General features: G+C 45.8%; 1 protein-coding gene across 9 annotated transcripts in view; it reads right to left on the bottom strand.

Moving 5' to 3' along the window:
• Window positions 1-13,761, bottom strand: part of Fam53a (family with sequence similarity 53 member A) — a 35,006-nt gene extending 21,245 nt beyond the window's left edge. For 2 of the 9 annotated variants that reach the window (XM_052736232.1, XM_052736239.1), the window contains exons 1-2: window positions 13,163-13,553; window positions 1,425-1,553 (exon numbers count right to left, since the gene is read on the bottom strand). The gene's annotated coding sequence lies outside the window, so the exon portion shown is untranslated. Of the gene's footprint in view, window positions 1-1,424; window positions 1,554-13,158; window positions 13,554-13,648 lie in introns of those variants that run through there. The other 7 variants (XM_052736234.1, XM_052736240.1, XM_052736236.1 and 4 more) reach the window with 6 other exon arrangements.
• Window positions 13,762-25,728: the final 11,967 nt, after the last annotated feature.

Genomic DNA, 25,728 nt, shown 5'->3' with positions numbered 1-25,728 from the left:
GCATGCCTTTAATCCCAGCACTTGGGAGGCAGAGCCAGGCAGATCTCTGTGAGTTCGAGGCCAGCCTGGGCTACCAAGTGAGTCCCAGGAAAGGCGCAAAGCTACACAGAGAAACCCTGTCTCGAACAACCAAAAAAAAAAAAAAAAAAAAAAAGCCAGCATGGAACTGAACAGGGCAAGGTCAGCATGTAGCAAGCATTAGGAACAGGGCCAAGTCACCAACATCACACAGAGCACACACTGGCTAGCCTAGAGCCTGGCATGAATTTCCATTAGCAGATGCAGGAAACAGGTTGCCCAGCCCATGCATATCTCTGAGTTCATTTCAATAAAGTGACATCAACACATGGATGCTGTTCTCAGCCAAGGATATACCACACCACTCACATACTATTCCTGTTTAGTTTGTCTGACCTGAAATCTCATGGCCGGGCGGTGGTGGCGCACGCCTTTAATCCCAGCACTCGGGAGGCAGAGACAGGAAGATCTCTGTGAGCTCGAGGCCAGCCTGGTCTACAGAGTGAGTTCCAGGACAGACTCCAAAAGCTACAGAGAAACCCTGTCTCGAGAAACAAAAAAAAAGAAAGGAAGGAAGGAAGGAAGGAAGAAAAAAAGAAAGCCCATCCACATAACTTGGTACACTCAGCCCCAGCAGAGTGACAACCATCTCCAACTTACACCAGAGAGGAACAACAGCCTCACTGCTCATCTAAACCGAAAGCCCCTAAGTCCCCAACCTCTGAGCCACACCCAAACAAGACAAAGGCTTTGCAGGGTCTTCCATCAAGGAGAGTGATGATGACAAATGGTCATTCCTGGCCCATGTGCCACCACAGGGGCTCTCACACACCTTGCTGTGACTTTTTATTTAATTTTTCAAGATTTAGTCTGCATGCCAGAAGAGGGCACCAGATCTCATTATAGATGGTTGTGAGCCACCATGTAGTTGCTGGGAATAGAACTCAGGACCTCTGGAAGAGCAGCCAATGCTCTTAACCTCTGAGCCATCTTTCCAGTCCATTGTTGTTACTTTTTATTTTAAGATTTATTTATTTTTATTTTATGTGGGTAGATGTTTTGCCTGTATGTATGTCTGTGCACCACATGCATGCAGTGTCCACTGAGGCCGGAAGAGAGTGTCAGATCCCCGGAACTGGAGTTACAGACAGTTGTCAGATGCCATGTGGGTGCTGGGAATCAAACCCAGGTCCCCTGGAAGAGTAGCCAGTGCTCTAACTGCTGAGCCATCTCTCCAGCTCTCATACACCTTGTGGTGACCTCATCACAAAGCACACACATCAACCTAGAAAGGCCACAGAAGTACAATGCAACTTAAAAAAAAATTAACAAAATCACTAGGATTTTATGTCTTAAAATAAGCCACACAGTCATTAGAGAAACAGCTGGTTCTAAAGCTGGAGCACCTGGAGTTTAAAATGCAATGAATGACTCCAAGGAAGATGAAGGGCTCCTAATGGAACAGGCACAGGACCACAGGAGCAATCCAATCCACATGAGGTAGGAGTCCCAAATCCACATGAATGAGTCAATATCTGAAAAAAAACAGTGAACAAAAGTGAAAGTCCTCCCTTAGAGCAATGACAATGACCAACAGGGACAGAACAACAGAAAATTTAAAATCCACCACTTTACAATATCCTGCAGAAGTTTCTGGCAAGGATCATCTCTGAATGTCAACCACAGTCAAAGGTAAAGAGATTATTTGAGTCTCCAAGTTTCTTCCCACAAGACAATTACAAAGGAAAATAATGAAAACTAGCCTGAACCACAGGATCAAAGTGACCACAGCCACGGACAGGGCATACAGATACCACAAGACTCTTGAAGGAACACTAAGGAAATCACAGCCCACTGTGGGACTCCTCACAAGAACACAGAACATTAATCTTTTTTTTCCCCCGAGATAGTGTTTCTCTGCGTACCCCTCTGGCTGCCCTGAAACTCGCTCTGTAGTGTGGTGGTATTGTGTTCCCCGAAATATTGTGCATGCTAATAAACTTATCTGGGGTCAGAGACAGAACAGCCACAATATTAAACATAAAGGTTAGGCAGTGGTAGCACACGCCTTTAATCCTAGCATTCCAGAGGCAGAAATCCCTCTGGATCTCCGTGAGTTCAAGGCCACATTGGAAACAGTCAGGCATGGTGACTCACACCTTTAATCCCAAGAAGTGAGCCTTTAATCCCAGGGAGTGATGGCAGATAGCAGAAAGGTATATAAGGCGTGAAGACCAGGAACTAGAAGCATTTGGCTGGTTAAGCTTTCAGGCTTTCCAGCAGCAGTTCAGCTGAGACTCATTCTGAATGAGGACTCAGAGGCTTCCAGTCTGAGGAAACAGGATCAGCTGAGGAACTGGCGAGGTGAGGTGGCTGTGGTCTGTTCTGTCTCTCTGATCTTCCAGCGTTCACCCCAATACCTGGCTCAGGTTTGATTTTATTAATAAGAACTTTTAAGATTCATGCTACACTGTAGACAAGGCTGGCCTCGAACTCACAGAGATCTGCCGGCCTCTGCCTCCAGAGTGCCTGAATTAAAGGCATGCGCCATCACCACCTGACCAGAACCTCAATTTAATCAGAAGGAAATGTGAGGGGAATCTGGTGAGGCTATGAACAAATTAACTGACAGATGCTTTAGAAGTAGTAAGTTGGGTGGAGAGAAGCCTCAGTGGTTAAGACACTGGCTGCTCTTCCAGAGGACCTGGACTCAATTCCTAGAACTTAAATGGTAGCCCACAACCATCTGTAACTCCAGTCCCAGGGGATCTGATGCTCTCTTTTGGTCTCTACAAGCAATGTATGCACATGGTGCACAGATATATGCAGGCAAAACACCCTAAAAATTTTTTAGATTTATTTATTTTTTCTTTTTTTGGTTTTTTTGAGACAGGGTTTCTCTGTGTAGCTTTGCGCCTTTCCTGGAACTCACTTGGTAGCCCAGGCTGGCCTCGAACTCACAGAGATCCGCCTGGCTCTGCCTCCCGAGTGCTGGGATTAGACTTATTTTTTTTAATGTATAGTGTTCTGCCTGCATGTATGTATGCTTACATGCCAGAAGAGGGCACCATATCTCATTATAGATGGCTGTGAGCCACCAGGTGGTTGCTAAGAATTGAACTCAGGACCTCTGGAAGAGCAGACAGTGCTCCCAACTTCTGAGCCATCTCTCCAGCACCCCACCCCACCCCACCCCGACCAAATTGTTTAAAAATAATTGCTAGGTCATGAAAGAGCAGAGTAAGGCCCCACCCAGGCCAAAGAGGATCAAATGCAATAATGATCCTCAAAGGGACGACATCCAAAGTCTGACTAGTTGCTGTTAGATAACAACACATTATTGGCTTTATTTTCCAAATTTTATCAACATTCTGAGTGAGATGAGGTGTGAATATTGGGAGGGTCTGCGTGCTGCTAAATAGGGGAGTGGTTAAATAAGTATGAATTGTCACCCTGTCATAACCACAGATGTTTAAAACATGGAACAAAAAGCCTGTTGGAAACTGTGCTGAAGGAGGCACTTATACAGCACCATTCACAAGGATAGGCAACGCAAAAGCAGCTCATGGGATTAGGGTGTGTCTAAGTGGTAACACCTGTCCCTAGGTAATCAAGGCTCTGAGCTCCATCCCCAGCACTGCAAAACAAATAAAGCAGTTCACAGGTGGGGGAGCAGACTAGCCAGGTGCTAAAAAGCCTTTCCTGCAAAGACCCAGTTTCCAGATAAAGTCACTCCACAGATCTTGGGGTTAGAGCTTGAATATAGCTTTGGAGGATGCAATTCAACCCATAAAGCCAAGTGAATCTCCCCTTACAGGAACCTGGATGCACAAAATGAGACATAGCTCAAAAGGCCTACTTAGAGGGACAATCAGAGAAACCTCTCTGAAGGGTGACTCCGGTGCTAAACAAGACTAACAGCTGAGCAAGAGCAGAGGGGGACAAAGGAAGACACAGGGAAGACACAGCCTAGTCAGAGAAACCTGGCTCTGAGGACAGAACTGACCAGCCCTGGCCAGGAGAGGGACAGGTACTCTGATGGGAGCGGAGAAAGGACTGCAAGCTCAGGCACTCGGGGAAATACAGGCAGTCCCACATCTAGCCCTCCTGAATGTCAACTCCCCACGCGGAGTGAACACGCCACAAAGGACAGACTAGAGTCAGCTCACTACATCTCAAGTCACCAAAACTGTTTTGCAAGTAAGCCAGTAGCTTAGATGAACCTCTACCCAGCTCTGTTCCTCCCTACTGAGCCACACTTTCCAGGCCTGGCAACTGCGAACTCCTAAGGCGGACCCATGTGACAGCCTTGGACCTGGTCTCTGCAGGTGATGCCAGCGCTGCAGGCTCCTCAGTCACCCTTCCAGAGCTCCAGGACACAGAGAACAGTCCTCACCCCAGCCCAAGTTCTTCTTCTCTCCATCCCACATGCTGCCATGCCAGCATGCGGCACACCCTCAACAGGTACTACACAAAGGCAGTACAGGAGTGCCCACCAACTCAGCATCACCAACCTGGGGAATGATCCTCAAAAAAAGGCATCAAAGGCCGGGTGGCGGTGGCTCACGCCTTTAGTCCCAGCACTTGGGAGGCAGAATCAGGTGGATCTCTGTGAGTTCAAGGCCAGCCTGGGCTACAGAGCGAGATCCAGGACAGGAACAAAACTATACAGGAACCAAAACTACCCTATCTCGAAAAGCCAAAAAAAAAAAAAAAGTCACACATAGATGTCATACTGCTTCTTGAAAAGCCTGGAACAAAGCCTTGTTTGAGTGCCACAAAGTTGGTACAAGTTTTTTTTAAAAGCCTTTTCCAAACAAAATGAGGAAAGTACAAAACCTCCCTGATATAACTAATCAACATCTTGATAGTATTAAAATCCATAACTAGTTGATTTGGACAGTAGGATGTTTAGTTTAAAAGTGCACAGGTATAAAAGTCAATTCATGCAATCCATCATCACACTGACAGAAAAATTTTTAAAAAGATTTTTTAAAAACACTAGTGTAGGGCTGGAGATATGGCTCCAAGGTTAAGAGCACTGACTGCTCTTCCAGAGGTCCTGAGTTCAATTCCCTGCAACCACATGGTGGCTCACAACCATCTGTAACGAGATCTAGTGCCCTCTTCCGGCCTGCAGTCATACATGCAGACAGAACACTGTATACATAATAAATAAATAAATCTTTAAAAAAAAACACTAGTGTCAAATGTTTTTAGAACAGCAAAATAGGCTCTGAGAAAAAATTCCTCAACTTGATAAATATCTACAAAAAAACAACAGCTGGCCCACAACAGCTGGCCAGGCAGTGGTGGTGCACACCTTTGATCCCAGGATTTGGGAGACAAAGACAGGCAGATCTCTGTGAGTTTGAGGCCAGCCTGGTCTACAGAGAGAATTCCAGGACAGCCAGGGGTACACACAGAGAAACCCTGTCTTAAAGGGAAAACAAAAAACAAAAAACCAAAAACCACAGCTGCCAGGACTGAAGTGATGGCTCAGTGGTTAAGAACACACATTGCTCTTGCAGAGGACCTGGGTTCAGTTCCCAGTACCCACATCAGACAGCTCATAATTTGTAATTTCAGTTCCAGGGGATCCAACATCCTCTTCTGGCCTCTGAAAGCACCTGTATGCACATGGTGCACATATAGACAAGTAGGCAAATACACACACACACACACACATACACACACACACACACACACACACACACACACTAATTAATGTTTAAAAATAATTTTAAAAAAACAGACATGGTAGTGCATGCCTTTAAAACCAGCACTTGGGAGGCAGTGACAGGTGGATCTCTGAGTTCTAGGCCATCCTGGACTACAGAGTGAGTTCTAGGCCAGCCAGGAATACAGTGAGACCCTGATACAAATGAGACTCTGCCTAACAAAAAACCAATCAACCAACAACAAAACTAAAGCTAACATTTCTAATTGACAGCAAAAGAAATTCAAAGCACTAACTAAAGCAAAAATGTCCCCTCACCATCGTTTTTTAATATCACACTACAAGTCCTAGCTAATTCTTATAAGAAATAAAGGGAAATAAAGACAGGCAGTGGTGGTGCACACCTTTAATCCCAACACTCAGGAGGCAGAGGCAGGTGGATCTCTGTGAGTTCTAGGCCAGCCAGGTCTACAGAGTGAGTTCCAGGACAGCCAGGGCTACACAGAGAGTAAGTCTGTCAGAAGAAAAGAAGGAGGAGGAGGAGGAGGAGGAGGAAGAAGAAGAAGAAAGGAAGGAAGGAAGGGAGGGAGGGAGGGAGGGAGGGAGGGAGGGAGGGAGGGAGGGAGAGACAGAAAGAAAGAAAGAAAGAAAGAAAGAAAGAAAGAAAGAAAGAAAGAAAGAAAGAAAGAAAGAAAAGAAAGAAAGGAAAATTTAAAAAGGCTGACAGCTTGGGAAGAAATAAAACTACACAATCATCTATGTAGAAAATCTGAAAGAATTAACAAAGTAACTCTGGAAAGATAAGCCATTATAGTTAAGATTGACACTTCAGGAATTAACACAGAAAAAGCAATCTCAGCTGAGCATGGTGGTCCACATCTTTAATCCCAGCAGAGGCAAGCAGATCACTGAGTTCAAGGCTAGTCTGGTCTACAAAACAAGGGCCAGGACCACCAGGGCTACACAGTGAGACCCAGTATCAAGAAGAAAAAATTCCTTTTACCATATACTAGCAATGAACAAGTGGAAACAAATTAAAAACCCAATGTCATTTATGTAAGCATCCCACAAAATTACTGACATATAAATCTAACAAGCTATGTTCTACAACTATGAGTAAAACTATGAAACTCTAATGAAACAAATCAGAGAAACACTAAACAAATGAAGCAGCCCATGTCCATGCAAAATGCTAACTTGTCCTAATTTGATCTACATAGGCAATGCAATCCTAATTTTACTAGTCAATAAGAATATCATAGGGTCAGGATGGGGACTGGAGAGATGGCTCAGCAGGTAAGAGCATTGGCTGTTCTGCTGGAGGACCCAGGTTCCATTTCCAGCACCTATACGGCAGCTCACCACCATCTAGTCCCAGGAGATCTGACACCCTCCTCTTGCTTCCCTGGGCACTGCATACATGTTGTTCAGACACACATATAGGCAAAACACTCAAACAGATAAAAGAGTATTTATTTAAAAAGAGAATGCCATAATAGGTCAGGTGGTTTGTAAAAAATCTTTTTTGGGGAGGCGGGGGCAGGGGGGGCGGGGGGGGGGGTGTGTGTTAAGACAGGGTTTCTGTGTAGCTTTGGAGCCTGTTCTGAAACTTGCTCTGTAGACCATGCTGTCCTCGAACTCACAGAGACCAACCTGCCTCTGCCTCCCAAGTGCTGGAATTAAAGGCATGTGCCTGGCGTAAACAAAATCTTATTTCTTACATTCTAAAGACTAGGAAATCAAACAGCATGTCAATAACAGATGTGGTGCCTGGCCAGGGTCTCCTTTCTAGTGCACAGAGGTCTGTTTTTTCTGTTTCTTCAAATGGTGGAAATTTGCTAGAATTTGTTTTCTAAGGAGGTAATCTCAATTCAGAAGGCAGCACCCTCGAGACCTAAGCATCTCCAAAAGCCCCACCTTCAAATCCTATCACACTATGGATTGGGTTGCAACATATGAACTAAGGGCATAAACATCTGTTTATAACCCTAATCAAAACACCCAGCCAGTGCTGGGGCTGGAGATCATCAGTTAAGAATACTTGTTGCGGGCTGGAGAGATGGCTCAGAGGTTAAGAGCACCGACTGTTCTTCCAGAGGTCCTGAGTTCAATTCCTAGCACCCACATGGTGGCTGACAACCATCTGTAATGAGATCTGGCACCCTCCTCTGTGTACATAATAAATAAATAAATCTTAAAAAAAAAAAAAAAAAAAGAATACTTGTTGCTCTTGCAGAGGACCTGGGCTCAATTCCCGGCACCCACATGGTAGTTCACAACTATCCATGACTCCATTGCAGGGGATACAATGCCCTCTCTGACCTCCATGGGCACCAAGCACATACATATTACATATATATACATGCAGGCAAAACACTCACACATAAAATTAAAATCAGTAGGACTGGAGAGATGGGTCAGTGGTTAGGAGTGCTTGCTACCATTCCAGAAGACCCAAGTTCCATTCCCTAGCACTCATCAGGAAACTCACAACTGCTGGTAACTCCAGTTCCAGGAAATCTGATTCTCTTTTCTGGCCAATTTGGGCACTGGTACATACATGGCATATACTCACATAGACACATACATACATACATATAAATAAACCCCAATGAAGCTGAGGCTGGATTTAAACTTCTGCAACTTCTGTTTCCACCTTCCAAGAATACTGGGATTATAAGCATACCACTATGCTCAAATCTGATTCTAAAGTTTATGCAAAGATGCAAATCACTCGGACAATACATACTGAAACAGAAGAATAAAATTAGTAAACTAATACTACCTGACTCGGGGATTGATTACAGAACTACTGCAGTCAAGCTAGTGCACTATGAGCAAAAGAACAGACAGAACAAAGCCTAGAAACAGAAGTTCATCAATACATCAAATGATCTTCGGCAAAGCAGCCTGATCACAGAGATGGGACAACTGGATATCTACATGTTAAATAAATAAATAAATAAATAAACAATCTAGAGCTGGCATGGTATCACACACCTTTAATCCAAGCACTCAGGAGGCTGGGACAGGCGGATCTGAGGCCAGCCTAGTCTACAGAGCAAATTTCCAGACAGTTCTCTGCTACACACAGATACCCTGTCTGGAGTTGGGGGGTGGGGGAATAATCTAGACACAGACCTGATGCCCTTCACAAAAAGTAACTCAAAGGATCATAGGCCTAAGTGTAGAGTTTAACACTCTAAAACACAGTGCTGGAGCAATGGCTCAGAGGTTAAGAGCACTGGCTGCTCTTCCAAAGGACCTGGGTTTGATCCCCAACACCCACATGGCAGCAACTGTCTATCACTGCAATTTCAGGGGAGCCAATGCCTTCTTTGGCCTCCAAGGGCACTGCATTCACGTGATGCACAGACATAAATACAGGAAGCAAAACACCCATGCACACAAAATAATTTTTAAAAATCATAAAGACTATAAAACTCCTAGACCAGTGTTTTTCAACTTTCCTAATGCTGCAATCCTTTAATACAGTTCCTCATGTTGTGATGACCCCAACCACAAAATTATTTTCATTGCTACTTCTTAACTATATTTTTGCTATTGTTCTGAATCATAATGTAAATATCTGATATGCAGGATAACTGATGTAACCCCTGTGAAAGGGTCATTTGACCCCCAAAGCAGTCTCAACCCACAGGTTGAGAACCATGTCTTAGATGATAATATTCATGTCCTTAACTTTAGTAATGACTTTAAATGGGTACAATCAACCAGGCATGGTGGTACATGACTTTAATCCCACCACTGGGGAATCAGAAGCAGACAGATTGCTGGGAGTTCAAAGCCAGTATGATCTACATAGTGAGTTCCAGGACAGCCAGAGCTATATGATGAGACCCTATCTGAAAAATAAATAAATAGATAGACAGATAAATAGATAAAGACATATAAATAAATAAATTGCCAAGATGTCCTTCATTATGTGACACTGGGGACTGAACAAATGGCTCAGCAGTTAAGAACATGTGTTAGGGTTAGGATTTCTACTGCTATGATAAAACACCATGACCAAAAGCAACTTGGAGGGCTGGAGAGATGGCTCAGTGGTTAAGAGCACTGGCTGTTCTTACAGAGGTCCTGAGTTCAATTCCCAGCACCACATGGTGGCTCCCAACCATCTGTAATGAGAACTGGCGCCCTCTTCTGGCATGCAGGCAGAACACTGTATACAAGATAAATAAATCTTTAAAAAAAAAAAAAAGCAACTTGGAGTAGAAAGGGTTTATTTCAGCTTACAGTACTACATCACAGTCCATCAACAAAGGAAGTTGGGGAAAGAACTGTAGCAGAAACCATGGAAGAATGAGGCTTACTGACTTGCTCTTCATGGCTTGCTAAGTCCGATTTCTCATAGCACCCAGGACCACCTGCCCAGGGGTGGCACTGCTCACATTAATCATCAACCAAGAAAATGCCCAACAGGATTGTTCATAGACCAATCTAGTGGAGGCATTTTCTCAAGTGAGGTTCTCTCTTTCCACGTGTCAAGCTGACACAAAACTAACCAGCATGCAGTGTATACCTTCTTGCAGAGACCCTAAGCTCAGTTCCTAGTACCCACATTGGGTGGCTCACAACTACCTCTAGTTCCAGCTCCAGGTGATCCAACACCCTCTTCTGGACTCCTCCAGCACCTGTACTTACAACACTTGTACATAATCACACATGCAATACACATAAATAAATAAACCTTTAAAAAGTGAGGTATCAGGCCAGTAAATACATGGAAGAAACTTAGACCTCATATTACTAAGTGAAAGACATCAATATGAAAAGAATGCCCAATGTATAACATTCTAGAAAAGGCAAAACTATAGAGACAGTAAAAAGGATAAGTGGTGATCAGTGGCTGAGAGGGGCAGGGATGAACACATGGAGCAAAGAGCCATTATTAGGGCATTGAAAATACCCTTCTTAGCATTATAATGGAAAATTGGTATCACTACATATACATTAGTCAAAACTCAAAAAGCTCAGCATCCGGGCTAGACATATAACTCAGAACTTAAGAGTATTTGTTGCTGCTGCTGGGCAGTGGTGGCGCATGCCTTTAATCCCAGCACTCGGGAGGCAGAGCCAAAGCCAGGCAGATCTCTGTGCGTTTGAGACCAGCTTCATCTACAGAGCGAGTTCCAGGACAGCCAGGGACTGTTCTGATATGTAGACAGACAGTCTACATAGAGAAATACTTGGGGGGAAAAAATAACTACCCATTAGCAAGACCTCAAGGAGTTAAATAACACATGTGAAAGTATCCGAAACTCTATTACATGTTTAAATTATAGTCGCTCATGGAAGTTAATTTTCCTTTGAAACATCATTGTAGAATATACAGAAGGAGTTTGTTATGTTTTTTTCATTATTACTAATTTTTAAAGGTATGAGCCACCACACTGAGCTTGATTATTTTTCTTTTTTTTTTTTTTTTTTTCCGAGACAGGGTTTCTCTGTAGCTTTGAAGCTTGTCCTGGAACTCACTTTGTACACCAGGCTGGCCTCAAACTCAGAAATTCGCCTGTCTCTGCCTCCTAGAGGCATGCGCCACTATCTCCCAGCTCATATTTTTCAAGTAAGCATACAAAATAATGGCTTTTATTATGCCATAAAATTGTTTTTGAGCTGAACATACTGATGCCTGCAATTCTAGCATACAGGACGTAGAGGCTGCAGGATCACAAGTTGGAAGCTAGCCTGAGTCACATAATGAGAGCTTGTCTCAAAAGCTAAAATAAAGTGTTCCTTTAATTAAAAAATTTTTTCAGTGTTTCCAAAGCACCAATGTAAAATAACTAAGGATTTTCTTGATTCTTGTCTCTACGAGTAAAATCATGTTCTCTCTCTGACTGGAGCTCCTTGATATTCCTGGTCCCTGAGCACATGTGTGTGTGTTCACAAAATCTCTGTAACTATTAGATCTGCAAGTCAAAAAAAAAAAAAAGTAAAAAAAGATGCCGGGAAGTGGTGGTGCACACCTTTAATCCCAGCACTCTGGGGAAGGCAGAGGCAGGTGGATCTCTGAGTTCAAGACAGCCAGGGCTACATAAAGAAACCCTGTCTGGGATTGGAGATTTAGCTCAGGGTAGAGCGCTTGCCTAGCAAGTGCAAGGCGCTGGGTTCGGTCCTCAGCTCAAAAAAAAAAAAAAAAAAAAAAAAAACACCTGTCTTGGGGTGGGGGTAGACTGCTTGGACTTGAGGAATAGATAATTCAGTGGTTAAGAGCATTGGTTGTTCTTGCAGAGGACCTGTGTTGGATCCCCAGCAACAACATGGTGTCTCCACAACAACCTGTAACTCCAGTTTCTTGGGACCAACACCCTCTTATCGCCTCCAGAGGCACCAAGCATGCACGTGATGCAGACACACAATCAGGCAAAACACTCACTCATACACAGAAAATAAACGTTTTAATTAAAAATAAAACAAAACATTGTTTGGCATTTTCTCTGTCTCAGAGTAGCAACTACAACTGTCTCTTCAATGGTTGTCAAATTCAACCTAAATGAAGAAAACTAAAAGGCCATGTAAACGAGTATGGCTCCAGTCCAAGTCACAGGCTCCTACACCAGAAGGAAAGTTCCAGAACCAAGATCTAAGTTCCAGGAACAGCTAGCAGAATCATTTATCAAACCATAGGAAGGGACCAGGCCTTCTCTACCCAACACACACAGAGGTGTAAGGAGGGAACTAGGTGCCAGATCCAGGAGAGAGTCTGAAAGAACTTCCACATACGAGCCTGCACTGACCAAATCCGTGTAAAGAAAACCCAGTTTCCAAACAATTTCAATTTCCATTTCGGAGTTATATTCAGAATTTCAAAAGAAAACCATCCTCAGTCCTACCCTTCAAAGACCCGCTTTCATCAGAAACACAAGGTTACCAAATACATATTTGCAGAAGCAGCGTCAGTAAGCACCAGTCAAATTTCTTAATGTAAAAACTAAGCCAGAGGTGGTGGTGCATGCCATGAACTCGGGAGGCAGAGGCAGGTGAATCTCTGTGAGTTCAAGGCCAGCCTGGTCAACAGAGTGAGATCCAGGACAGCCAGGCTACACAGAGAAACCCTGTCTCGAAATGAAAAAAACTAAAGTACATTCTTAAAGTCAAACTAATTCATCTTTAAAATTCTCAGAATTGAGACATTATTATAAACTAAGTAATGGTCTGGAGGTGTAGGTATGCCAGGCTCAGGGATAAAGTCTCAACGCCAGAAAGAATATAGAAGCTTAGGTTCATACTTAAAAGATATATTCAATAATAAAATACTCTGAGATGCAATTTAAATTGGCGTGATATATTTCATATCCGTACTTACGACTAAAGGAAAATAAAATCCAACCTACAAAGTAAGGCAATAGCCAATCAGGAGCGGCATAAAAAAACACTGTATACATCTCACATTCCATCCTCCACTCACAGGAAGTCTTAAAGGGACTTACACACCCTTCAGTCTACGCAGAAAACTGGCTTCGGAATACACTTCCAAGTCACCTTCCACAGGTCCTTGGGGAGTATCTGCTCTTAGGATTCCCTTAAGGGACCATCGTATCTCGTCAAACTTCCTGCTTCCTGAGTACAGAATAACAATCACTCAGTCTCAGCCACAGTGGGCTCAGGGGCCCACAGGCTCAGCATGGCGACAAGAGGTCTCAAAGTCGACACGAGAAGTGATTCAACAAGTGGCAGCGCGCCCCAGGCGCAGCGGGCAGGCCTTACCGCCCGGCGTGCAGGAGCGCGCACAACAGGAGTGCTCGGGGCCTGGCCTGCTTGGAGGGGTCCCGGGACGCGCGACGACTTTGGAGAGCTGGGGCCCAGGGGACTCTGGGGAGCTGAGGCCCAGGGGTCTGTGAGGTGCTGGGTCCCCGGGGACCTTGGGGTGTTGGGGCCGCGGGACACGAGGACCGTGCTGGGCCCGGGGCGCGCGGGGACCTGAAGGTGCCGAGACGCCTGCCGGCCCGAGGGGCTGGTGTTCCGCGCGCTGCGGCGATGCACCGGGCTCTCGACGTGCGGCTGCGCGGCGCCGGCCGACGTGCGGAGACTCCGGACTGACAGCACAAGGACACGGCGTTCTGGCGGCCAGCGTTCGTGGCGGTGCTCGGGCGAACGACGGCCCGGAGCACTCTCCGCGAGGCCGGCGAGCGCCGGGCTCCGTAACTGGGGCGGGGCGCCAGCCGCGCAGGCTGCGCTCCGCGCATGGGGACGACGCGCCTCAGCCACCACGGAACAAAACCGCAGCCGACGCCCCGCCCCCTCCGGCCGCCCTCATTGGCCGCCGCGCCGCTATCGCCGCCGCGAGCCGTCAGCGGCCGGCTCGCGCAGGAGCGCGAGGAAGCCGCCGCAAGCAGTGGATTCTCAGCCGCGCCGCCGGGCGGGGCCACGCCGCCGCCTGCCTTGTTGTGGGCGTGGCTTCCTGACTTCCCGCCCTCCATTTCTCTCACTTTCCTCCCGCGAGCAATGTGCGCCGCCGCTGACCCCGCCCCCGGCAGGAGCACCGCCCCCTCGTGTGCGCCGGCGCGCACAGGGTATGACATTGACCTCCAGTTCTTGGCTGGGTGGCAAAGGCGGTCAGCAGCGACCTGAGGCTACGGGCAGGGCCTCAGTGGCTCCGGATTCCAAAGCTTGCTGTAGCTGCCTTTCTTCCTCTCTCTGCTTTTCTTTCTTTACTTTTCTTTTTTGAAATGAAGTCTCACCATGGAGCTCGGACTGTTCTGGAACTCAGTATGTAGACCAGGCTGACCTCGAACTCACAGAGATCCCTCTGCCTCTGCCTTCCGAATGCTGGAATTAAAGGCGTGCGCCACCACCACCCAACTCTCCCTGCCTTTTTCTGGTTGTTAATGTGTCCTTGGAGAAGTCCATGCCCTCTGGGTCTCACTTCTGGACCTATAGTGTGTGACTGGGAAGCAGGCGCACATTGGTGCTACATCCACATTGGTGCAAGCAGAGAAGGCTGTTCTACAGGTGAGTGTGACTGAGGAACACTTCCCAGAGTGCTGGAGGCCAGGCACAGCAAAAAGAAAATACATGTTTACTTGGCTAGGACTTGACGTGATGACTCCCATCTGTAATGGCAGATGCCTATAATCCATAGACACCCTTGTCCCCAAACAACAAAAGTCAAAAAGGTTGCTACTTGAGATAGAAAATGAAGTAGTTCTAAAAGTATTTGGAATAAGACCTAAAAATAAATACATTAGAGAGCCACTGGGTATTCCTGGGGCTGAGTACTTGGAACACCAGATGTCAGGCCAGGCCTCCACAGGTGGACCCAGTAAGTCCAGTCCTGTACAGGCTCAGAGGCCTAGCCTACTGGGGCCAGGATCAACTAGAAAGAATGTCCTCACCTGCCACATAACTAGCTACAGGCCTTTAATTCCCTCCTCTAAGTTTCTTGAGGACAGGGGGCTTGTGACCTGGATCACAGCAGGCAGGCAGCTGGCACACACACAGACATCTGGCAGGCACCTGTGCCTAAGAGGAACTCTGCCCAGAACAGTCTTCATCCCCACTCTCTGGGCAGATCTGGACCCACGGTGGCCTTCTCAAATCACCATGGTCACCTTGTGTTTCCCAAGCCCTGTGGCTGATTAAATTACATACACCACACAGCTCAGCTGTATTTGAATAATTACTAAAGGCTTTCAGGGATTGAAAGTCTGTGCCCTTTTAGGGTAGTATTCATTGAGTTGATGAATTCACATAAAACCAAAAGGTATTTCAAACCTACAGGTCAGATTGCAGGGGATGGCTTGCAGGCCAGCAGTGGGGTCTCACCCAATGTGTGATGGTCCCACTTGGGCCACATTGGTGATGCTGAAGACAGGTGCCAGCATCACGGTGTTTGTCAAGTCCCAAAGGTGACCTGCCAAGGGAAAGTACTAAAATCATCCTTGGTTCACAGATAAGGAAGCGGCTTTGTCCTCTCCCATGACATCAAGTAGCAATGTCACGAGCCTGTCTCCTCAGTGCCTGCCTCCAACTCCCTCTGAGAATGTTACATGCAGCAATCTGGAAGAAGCCGAGTCCTCTCTGGGCCATGCTACCTAGGTTGAAGCCCTGCTGAGGGGAAGGAAAGAGCTGGCCTAACCTCATACCTCCACTCGCAGTGGTATACTACTAGAGCATTGGGACAAGCCCAGACCATTCCAGCACATAGGTTCACTGGCACAGCTTCAAGGAAGGATGGATGCCAGAGGAACACACCTGGATTATAGCCCACCTTAGCTCACCACAAAAAAACCCTAGCTCACCTCGGTCTACCTTAGCTCACCCCAGGACACCTCAGCATTCCCAACACATTAGACACCTTAATATGTCCCAGCATATCAAACACACCCTGACATCTGCCAGGACATCTCAAATCACCCCCACCACACTTAAGCACAGCACAGGGTCTAGATGCCACAGTGCTTAGGATAAGGAGGGTAGTCTGAAGAAAGGCCTCAGGCTGCTGGACATTGCTCTCAATGCCTCCTATCCTATCCAACGCTGGTCAGACCAAAGGGGGTGTTAGTGAGCTGACAGGTACCCCAAATGCATGACATCTCTGAGCCAAACCAGCTCCAGTCACAGACATGTCTGGGCTAATATACAGAGACCCAATGCAGACTCCTGTCCAAAGATGCTAAATATTCATATACACGACAATAACTTTTATTATTTTTCTGTGTTTGCCACAAAAAGGCATCTCTCAACAGTAGAAACAATCACCAAATGTGATGGTGCTTGGACTCCCGCATTCTGGAGGCTGAGGAAAGCTGTAAGTTCAAGGCCAGCCTTAGTGATGGAACAAGATCCAATCTCAAAAAATTAAAAACTACAAAACTTCCAGAAACCTATTCTCCTGAAATTGTGAGGCCAGGATTGTGAGAAGCAGGTGCCACACGGCTGCACTCCCTCCCTCCAAAGGTTCTGGGGAGGGTCCTTCTGCCTCTTCCAGAGTCTTGTGTCCATGTCACACTCAAATCTCTGGCTCCTCTCCTCTGTGACTCTGTTCCCTCTCCTTGGTATTGATTTTTTACTTTTTGGGTATTTAAATTTTTTTTGTTTATTTGTTTGTTTTGTTTTTCAAGACAGGGTTCTCTGTGTAGTTTTGGTGCCTGTCCTGGATCTCACTCTCTAGACCAGGCTGGCCTCAAACTCACAAAGATCCACCTGCCTCTGCCTCCCAAGTGGTGGGATTAAAGGCGTGCGCCACTACTGCCCAGTGGGAAGACCCACTTTTAATTAAAGTCTTTGGAGATGGGAAGAGCCACCTTTATCTGGACCACACCTTCTGCTGGCAGTCGACATAAAGGGAGCTTGCTCTCTTTGCCTGCTTGCTCTCACTGGCAAGTCCAGTCCTTCACTGGCATTAGAACCCACTTCATCGGGATTCTGGTGTATACTGAAGACCAGCTGAGACATCCAGCCTTGTGAACTGAACAGCTACTGGATTCTTGGACCTTTCACTGATAAACAGCCAGTTTTGGACTAGCTAAACCACAGCCTGTAAGCCATTCTAATAAATCCCAGATAGATAGGTTTATGAATGAATGGATGGATACATAGATAGATAGATGAGAGACATAGATTCATTCTATCAGTTCTGTTCCTCTAGAGAACCCTGGACTAATACCGTAATTATAGGACTGGTCGAGCAGCCAGTGCTCTTAACCATTGAGCCCTCTCGCCTCTTTTTTTTTCCCCCCAGAGCTGAGGACCGAACCCAGGGCCTTGCACTTACTAGGCAAGCGCTCCACCACTGAGCTAAATTCCCAACCCCCATCTCTCCTCTTTTAAATTGGTTCTGTCAGGTTATTTTGTCACAATGATTAGAGAAGTAATACACCAAATAAGGACTCAGTCACAAGATTCAGAGACTTTTGAATATCTTTTAGCATTTAACTAAAATTCTGGATATCAAGAAAATCCAGAAGAGATAGATCAGGCAGGGGTTATAAAGTCAGGTTCAAGGGATACACAGAGCCTTCAAGTCAGGACAGTCACACATTTTCTTTTTTTTTTACGTTTTATAAAATCTTTATTGACAAATAATTCACATAGTATACAATTTGCCTGTTTGCACAATTGGATAGACTTTAGTCCAGCATCCTCATAGGCCCATGACACCATCACCACTTTCTATTTTAGAACATCGGTCTTCAATTTCATAGACACATATAATGTATGTGTCTATGAAACCCTGTCTCAAAAAACAAAAAACAAAAAAAGATATTAATTACACTCAAGATATTCATTAATTACACTCATGATATTAATTACATTTGTGGTATTCATTGATTACATTCACAGTATTCATTCAATAACTTTATGATATTCATTAATTACATTAATTGTATTGAGTTATTACACTCCATCTTATTTTTTTAAATGAACATAATATTTGCAATTGTGACCATTTTTAAGTTCAAAATTCAGTGGCATGAATTACATTCAAGATATTAATTACACTTGCAGGGCGATGGTGGCACACACCTTTAATCCCAGCACTCGGGAGGCAGAGCCAGGCAAATCTCTGTGAGTTTGAGGCCAGCCTGGGCTACAGAGTGAGTTCCAGGAAAGGCACCAAAGCTACACAGAGAAACCCTGTCTCAAAAAACAAAAAAAGATATTAATTACACTCATGATATTCATTAATTACACTCATGATATTAATTACATTTGTGGTATTCATTGATTACATTCGCAGTATTCATTCAATAACTCTTTATGATATTCATTAATTACATTAATTGTATTGAGTTATTACATTCATGATATTATATCCTTACTGTCCATTTGTCACACAACATTTTCAGCTGCAGGAGAAGGCACAGGAGAGGCTCTGCCTGTGCTCCCCGTTATTATCAGCTCCAAAGGAACTGGAGGCAAAACAGCTACCAGGCCATGGTGAGAGACACCACCTCCACAGGAGGGCCTGCCTGGCCTTCCTCTCCTCCCTCCTGTGATATTCATCCCAGGTGTCTGTCCAGACCATTCCGGGCCAAAGGAGACCCCTGATGCAGTCCCGGGTTCGGTAGAGGATGGGTAAGGGTGTAGCCCAGACTGAGAGTAACATATGAAGGACTACCACCCAGGACAGGCATCACAGATGTGTCTGCTGCTTCTTTTTTCTTTCCTGGATCTCGCTCTGTAGACCAGGCTGGCCTCGAACTCACAAAGATCCACCTGCCTCTGCCTCCAGAGTGCTGGGATTAAAGGCGTGTGCCACCACCGTCCGGCTATGTCTGCTTAACATGAATAGAGGAAGAAGCTGGAGTATGATCACTGAAATGTTTTGTTTTGAGACAGGGTCTCATTACATAGCTCTGGCTAGCCTAGAACTTACTATGTAGACCAGGCTGGCTTCAAACTCAAGAGATCCAGCTGCCTTTGCTGCCCAGTCTCACTCAGTCATTTCTTTTTCTTTCTTTCTTTCTGTTTTATTATCTATGAAATTTTTTTTTAAATTAATTAATTTATTTATTATGTATACAGTGTTCTGTCTGCACACATCCCCGAAGGCCAGAAGAGGGCACCAGATCTCATTACAGATGGTTGTGAGCCACCATGTGGTTGCTGGGAATTGAACTCAGGACCTTTGGAAGAGCAAGCACTGCTCTTAACCTCTGAGCCATCTCTCCAGCCCTTATCTATGAATTTTTGTCTGCAGGCATGCATGCCTGGTGCTCACAGTGGTTAGTAGAGGGCAACAGATCCCCTGGAACTAGAGTTAAGATGTTTGTGAGCCCTCATGTAGATACTAGTTTTCTTCAAGAACCTGGAGCGCTGGAGAGATGGCTCAGCGATTAAGAGCACTGGCTGCTCTTCCAGAGGACCCAGGTTCAATTCCCATGGCCATGACAACTCAAGATTGTAACGCTAGTTCCAGGGCTTCTGACACCCTCGAATAGACATACATGCAGGCAAAACACCAATGTACAGAAAGTCTAAATAAATACATTAATTAAAAAATAATCTGGTGATTGAGAAATGGCCATGTGGTCCAGATCCCTGGTTTGGATGAGAATGGATTGTGGGGGTGAGTGGGGAGGTAGTGGGAACAGGAGATTGCAAAAGTCATCTAGCCTATTTACCCCAACAAGGTGCTATCTGCTGGCAACAGACCCAGGAAAAGCCTGCACAGTGTCTATGTAGCATTCTGGGGCAACATCCTGGCAGGAGGTTGACTGACCTCCTTGTCTCCAGACTGGTGAGAAGTCAACCTGTACCAGGGAGTACTGGAGATGCTAGTCCCTTCTCTATGACGTCTTCAGTGGCAGGAAAGTCAGCTTCCCTCTAGGTGTGATCAGAAAAGCAGGGAGATTTCCAGAAGCCAAGGCACCTGACAACCAGCCCAAGGGGCTCTGGTGTAGGTTGTCATCTAAGACACCTAACACCCCACCTCCTGGGACTCACATCCTAGTCCATCCCTTTGAAGGACTGGAAATGGTTTGCTTCTAACTCCAGAGATGGCAGGCCACACGGTACTGTCCATCTTGTGGGCACCTTCTCTCCCCTGCCTATGTGAGGACTGGAGGGGACCTCAGGCTCAAATCTGTAACAGTGAAATTAAAGTGGGTCCTCCCTTCAGACAAGAGTATAGCCTCAGCCAGCACCCTGCACACAACCCAAGAAGCTATCAGAGACTCCTGACACAGATACTGAGAAGACCAATATGCCTGCAGGTCATATATATTATAATTTGCCACCCAAAAGTAGGTGGTCAATAGTCTCACACACCAGATAGGTAATTTCTACTCTAGATTTCATGCAAGACCACCAGAGGACATGTGTGTGCCCTGTGTGGGTGGGAGCTCATGCGAGAAAGCTGGCAGTCCCAGTCTGGGTGACCAGGTTCTCTTTGTGCAGACCTAGTCACTCCCCAGCCTCCGAAAAGCAACTGAGATGGCCCTGCAATCAATTTGCTCTTACTCTTTGCTGCTGTCACCCCTGGGGACCACCCTTACCCAGCTCTGTATGGGGTCAGGTGCCGATTACTGGGGTGTCCTTCGACAAGACAGCAATGCCATGGATTCGGAAAGGGTGCGGAGAAAAACCACTCCAGAGATGGTTTCAGGGAACAGGTGTCTGCCTTATCGCAACATAAGCAACCACATACAGTGGAAGCCTATCACTGGGACTGGTGAGCACATTACCTCAGATTGGACAGTGAGCGCTCATACCACCAGGTTTCCATGAAGAAGAAGCACGTTAAAGGAGACATAGAGGGTGCAGACTCCTCTGTGGGCCAGCTACCAGCATGCTACCTCAGAATTCAGTGTTCTGACTGCAGGGGCACGGTGTGCCACGCTTCTTATTTACAAGTGCAGTGTGCTAAGTAGGCCGGCTGCCAGGCCATGCCTGCGCTTTCTCCTATAGCTGGAGAGTCAGGCTACACACAGGGGTTCAGAGGACCAATGTGCCTTCCTGAGGGCCTCCCAGGAGAGGAGGATGTGCAGCACGAACTCTAATTAGTCTTAATACTAAAAACCCAGATATCAGGGTAAATGCTGAAAGACCAGAGAAGTAAAGGAGCAGCCACCATCACCTCTTACCTCCAGGACTCCTCAGACTGAAAAGGGGCCGAGTTCCTGTCTCTGACCACCTTATATTCCTCTCTCTGCCAAGCCATATCACTTCCTGTCTCCTGTCTATACAGACCTCCAGACCTCTATGGTTAACTAATGCCTCGATCCACCCTCTGATCTTCAGACAAGCTTTATTTGTTAGAGCACAAACAAAATATCACCACAGGGATGTTATATTATTATGTTGATTTTTTTTTTTTTTTTTTTTTTGGTTTTTCAAGACAGGGTTTCTCTGTGTAGCTTTGTGCCTTTCCTGGAACTCACTCTGTAGCCCAGGCTGGCCTTGAACTCACAGAGATTCACCTGCCTCTGCCTCCCGAGTGCTGGGATTAAAGGCGTGCGCCACCACCGCCCGGCTATTATGTTGATTTTATAAATGCAGACCTGAAGGCAAGCCATGCAGCCACAAGGACACAGGGCTGGGAGGAAAGGAGAGGTCTCATCACATTGAATGCTCCCTGTATGACAGACTCAGGGCAGCCACTACAGAGCATAGTCAGCCAGTGTTGGACCCTCAGCCATCAAATCCTTAGAGATCCATATGTGAAGCTTTGCTTCCTGCACTCGCTCCTACCTAGACAAAGTTTGTTGTTGTTTTCCCAGAAAATATCAAGGCATCTTTGTTGTTGCTGTTTTATTGAGATAGGGTCTCGTGTATCTGAAACTGACCTAGACCTCCTGATCTCTGGGTTCTCCTGCCTCCACCTCCCAAGTGCTGGGATTACAGACACATACTGCTATGGCCAGGTCTCTTATGCATCTTTGAAGTATGACATTTATAAAGTGGCTTATGTCTAAAGTCTACATATTAAAAATCAAACAGTGGGGGCTTGCAAGATAGCTCAACAGTTAAGAGCAGTGGCTGCTCTTGCAGAGGATCCAAGTTAGTTCCTAGTACCCACTTGGCAGCTCACAACCATCTCTAACTCCAGTTTCAAGGGATCTGATGCCCTCTTCTGGCCTCCATATGGTACACATGCATGCAGGCAAAACACCCATACACATGAAGTAATAAAAGTTTAAAACAGCAAAGAAAAAAAAACTCAACATTCTTAAATATATTGAGTTATGCAGATTGCACCAGTGCAGATTCAAAGTAGACAAGCCCCATATGCCAATTTACAAGGGATGTCATTTGCCCAGTTATAATATGATTGTCCCATAGACCGGTTAGATCTGCCCATGATGGATGGAGGGGGAATGGACCCTGGGCTCCATGAGCTCATCAGAAGAGCTGCCCAGAGCTCAGAAACTCCTTAGGATCCAGCAGAGAGTTGACAACTCACCTAGAAGTCTCGACTGACAGCTTCCCACCAAAGAGACAAAGAAGTTAGCAATTCAGCAGCTGCTAAAAAGACAGGATCCTGACAGCAGCCAGAAACAAGGACAGCTTCACAACAAAGAAAGCCAGCCAGAGGCTGTGGGATGACAACCCCGATAAGCTGACCCATCTACCCCGAGACACAGAGAGAGACGAGATAGCAATCAGCCTGGGATTGTGAAGAATTAATCATGCTGGGACCAATTTAATTTAGTTCTGACACTTCTTGGCTCTATGTTGAAGAGTCAAGACAAGTAGGGCCAGGGAGATGGCTCAGCCGGTAACAGCACTTGCTGCTCAGGCCTGATGACCTCAGTCCGTTCTATCCCCAGAATCCAGAGTGGACGGAGAGAACCAACTCCTGAAAGGTTTTTTCTGACCTCCACATGCACACAATGGCACATATTTTCGGAATACACATACACAAATAAATTAAAAATGTAATTCAGTCCCTAGCTTACTGGTTACTCAAATAGCAGTTCATATAGAAAAATACTGAGTTCCAGGAAAGGCGCAAAAGCTACAGAGAAACCCTGTCTCGAAAAACCAAAAAAAAAAAAAAAAAAAAATACTAGACTATATTACCAGCATTGAGAGGCAAGACCTGAAGTCTGAAGATTTGATTTTCTTGCTATGTAAGAGCATTTGAAAAATTTAGAGCCAGATGTAGAGCTGTGCCTTTTATGGAGGGAGGTAGATGGCTACAAGTTTGAGGTCAACCTGGTCTATGGAGGAAGATCCCAGGCCAGCCAGAGCTATCTAGGGAGATCCTGTCCCGCGCCCCCCCCCCAAAAAAAAGCATTTTTAAAATTTATAGCAAGGTCTAGTAGTAGCTTCAGGCACTGCTAAACCTGAGTCTGAATCCTGCCTTGGCTCCAGGCTTCCCTGGTTTCTCATCCCACTCAGAGCAAATCAGGCATCACACTGCTGAGGCTTGCTGGCCGCCAGGTGGGAATGCAGCAAGTCATGGGTATGAACTGCTGTGATCCTCTGCTAGGTAGAAACCCGATCGAAGCCTACCCACTTCCACCATCTGCAGCTTGTATACTAGAAGAGGACATGCTCTCTGGTGGCCAGTCCACAGCAATGCTGCAGTCTTGAAATCCCATCAGCACATGCCATGTAAGCAGTCCCAAGTAGGTCTCATCTCTTCCGCAAGGGCCAGATTCTAGGCTCCTGGCTTTGCCCTCTAGGTTGTTGGGTTCACCCTCAAAATTATCCTTCTGGTCCATGGAGAATAACCTGTGTGCCTCTGGATTTTGTTTGTTTTTGTTTTTCAAGACAGGGTTTCTCTGTGTAGTCCTGGCTGTCCTGGAACTCAATCTGTAGGCCAGGCTGGCCTCAAACTCACAGAGATCCACCTGCCTCTACCTCCTGAGTGCTGGGATTAAAGGTGTGTGCACCACTTTGCTTCCTTTGAACCTGCTTCCTGTTTGCAAGATCCTACGGGCCCAAAAAGGCTATTTTACTTCCACTGCCCATTCCTGTTCAGCCTATCATGTTTCTGCTAAACTTTCAAAAAAGAACTATTTTGGCTTTGTGAGTACATGTATGTGATCTTGAAAAGATGCCCTCTTTTTTGGGCTTCTGTTGGGAAACAAACAGGTTTGTAAGATCAGCAGCACTATGGTTTAGAGTTCTCAACTTTCTAAGTCTTTTTTTTTTTTAAAAGATTTATTTATTATGTACACAGTGTTTTATCTGCATGCACCCCTGCCCGCCAGAAGAGGGCACCAGATCTCATTATAGATGGTTGTGAGCCACCATGTGGTTGCCAGGAACTGAACTCAGGACCTCTGGAAGAACAGCCAGTGCTCTTAACCTCTGAGCCATTTCTCCAGCCCCAACTTTCTAAGTCTTTTTTTTTTTTTCTTTTTTAAATAAGTTTTGTTTTATTTAACGATTCATTTAGTTATTACATATACAGTGCTCTGTCTGCATGTATGCCTGCAGGCCAGAAGAGGGCACAAGATCTCATTATAGATGGTTGTGAGCCACCATGTGGTTGCTGGGAATTGAACTCAGGACCTCTGGTAGAACAGCCAGTGCTCTTAACCTCTGAGCCATCTCTCCAGCCCCATACTTTCTAAGTCTTAAAGGCACAATCCTTACCTTTACTAGAAAATCTGTATTCTGGAATGTGCTTAATTTTAGCACTGTTTGCCATCAGAAAAGGAAAAGTTACTCAAATTGCACTCTGTGGGTTCAAAAGGCCTGCCTTGAACGTATCAGTAAGCATTTTATCTAGGGCAGAAACCAGGAGGTACTGCCCCCGCACAACACAGACAGCTGCTTATCTGTATTACCCAGCATTATCCAGCACAAGGGAAGCAGGGGCAAGAGCAGCTTTCTGTTTCCTGCAGCTCTCATCAACTATTCCAAGACCTCCTAGCCTCCACATTAGGTTCTTACAGTCAATGTGTCCATACCTCCACCTCAGGGCCTTTGTACTTGCTGCCCTTCAAGGCATGACTCAAATGCCACCTCTCAGGACATCTCTAGGCTCCCTGAAAAAGTGGCAGTTCCCACATTCCCTACCTCACCCTCTTCACTTATCTCAGCCTGACCACTAAGCACCCACTATAATAATAGAGCCTTCAGGGCCATCTACTGTGGCTATAGGTAGACAGATGTCAAGTATACAAAGGCAATTAATTGCCCTTTGGAAACACCTTGAAGGAAGCTGTGCTACCCACCTCTTGCTTGTGGCAAGTCCATCATCACTTTCAATATAGTTGAATTTACATGAATATACATGTGGTCATGGTTTTGGGTTAATGTCCAGAGATGCCAGGGCCCAGTGTTTAGTTTGCCCAGGATTTAACACAGGAGATATGGAAGAGTCCTTGTGGATTGAAAAGAAAATGGCTCCCAAAGGGAACTGCACTATTAGGTGGGGCTTTGTTGGAGCAGGTGTGGCCTTGATGGAAGAAGTGTGAACCCTGGGGGTGGGCTTTGAGGTCTCCATTGCTCAAGCTATGCTCAGTATGGTAGTTTACTCCCTGTTGCCTGCAGATTAAGACTTAAGAACTATCAGCTCCTTCTCCAGTACCATGCCTGCCTGCATGTCATCATGTTTCCGACCATGATGATAATGGACTAAACTTCTATAACTG

This window comes from Peromyscus californicus, unplaced genomic scaffold (genome assembly GCF_007827085.1).
Source record: "Peromyscus californicus insignis strain IS unplaced genomic scaffold, ASM782708v3 Scaffold_13__1_contigs__length_99412109, whole genome shotgun sequence".
NCBI lineage: Eukaryota > Metazoa > Chordata > Mammalia > Rodentia > Cricetidae > Peromyscus > Peromyscus californicus.
The sequence above is the reverse complement of the archived record's forward strand: the minus strand, read 5'-3'. Positions and strand labels throughout refer to the sequence as shown.